The following is a 1,484-nucleotide window of genomic DNA, read 5'->3' on the forward strand; positions in this document are numbered from 1 at the left end:
TTTAAGTTAATTTTATAGTTTTGTGATATTAATAACGCTAATGTATTGATATTTTTCTAGTTTTGATTTAAGTTTGCTTGTTAAGCGTCGTCACAGTTGCTAGGTGACAAGACGTACGCCGGGGTAAGGAGRGGAGGCTAGACCGTCCAAATTCACAGCCTCTTTGTTTCCGGTCTTCCCGGTCTACCAAGGACCCAGCCCGCCGCGACCGGGGAGTCTGGGTCCTCCGGAGGACCCGGCCTGTCGTTTTGGACACAGCCAGAGTGTCAGCCTCATGGACAGAAACTGGAAGTTGGTTCCACAAGAGAGGAGCTTGATAACTGAAAGCTCTGCCTCCCATTCTACTTTTAGAAACTCCAGGAACCACAAGTAAACCTGCAGTCTGAGAGTGAAGTGCTCTGTTAGGAAAGTATGGAACAATAAGATGTTTAAAATATGATGGAGCTTGGTTGTTTCATGTTAAAAGTGAGATTTTAAATTCTACTCTTTTAAATTCAGTTTGCCCACTTTCAATTTCAGTTCCAAAATTCAAATTTTTGTGTCACACATCCTGGTCCTTGAGAAAGGCAGCCAGAGTAATCAAACACAGATCCACAGATTTACGTTTCCCTTCTGTATGTAACAGAGTTGATGCAATCCACCGTAAAAGTGACAAAAATAGTTATTTTATTGCAGTGATTAATTTTACCTTTATGTAGAAAATGTTACATTTACATCCCGTTATTACAGGATTTTCACAGTTGCATACAGAAGGAAGCCTTATCGAAGTGAAAAGTAAATCTGTGGATCTGTGTTTGATTACTCTGCCTGGCTTTCTCAAGGACCAGGATGTGACACAAAAATCTGAATTTTGGAACCGAGTGAAAGTAGTCAAACTGAATTTTTAATAAACCAAAATACAGTTTCAAAGCAAATTAATTCAAATTCAAAACGTTAAATTCAGTTTCAATTTAGTAAAATTCATTTTCAAACCAATGCATTCAATTTCAAATTATGAACATTCAGATTCAATCTGAGCAATTCAGATTCAGTTCCTGTTGGCACAAGATTGATCACATACAGGCCTCCCCTGAAAAAGAGATCTGAGGTCTCAACAGGACTTGCCTGGTTAAATAACAGTAAATAAATAAAAAAGTGACTGGGCGGTGTTTTCTTCACCTCTTTTAGGATTTGTGAGTTTTGACAACCCAGCCAGCGCTCAGGCTGCCATCCAGGCCATGAACGGTTTCCAGATCGGCATGAAAAGACTGAAAGTGCAGCTCAAGAGGCCCAAGGACGCCAACCGGCCGTACTGAGGCGCCGCCGAGTCGGAGAAAGAACCGTTCTGTAGAGGTGAGGTGGTATGAAGCCAGCAGAGGTGACTGGTAATCAGATTTAACAAACTTTTAACAGGAACAACTTACAGTAAAAAAAAAAAAATGTTTTTTTTTTCACGAAAACAGCTCAGGAAAAATAAAAGTGTAAAAAATATAATAATTAAAATA

General features: G+C 39.5%; 1 pseudogene; it reads left to right on the forward strand.

Annotated features, from left to right (window-relative positions):
* The first annotated feature begins 1,167 nt into the window (after positions 1–1,167).
* The window catches only part of LOC106511453 (CUGBP Elav-like family member 3 pseudogene), a 3,962-nt pseudogene continuing 3,645 nt past the window's right edge, over positions 1,168–1,484 (forward strand).

This window comes from Austrofundulus limnaeus, unplaced genomic scaffold, assembly GCF_001266775.1.
Source record: "Austrofundulus limnaeus strain Quisiro unplaced genomic scaffold, Austrofundulus_limnaeus-1.0 Scaffold2806, whole genome shotgun sequence".
NCBI lineage: Eukaryota > Metazoa > Chordata > Actinopteri > Cyprinodontiformes > Rivulidae > Austrofundulus > Austrofundulus limnaeus.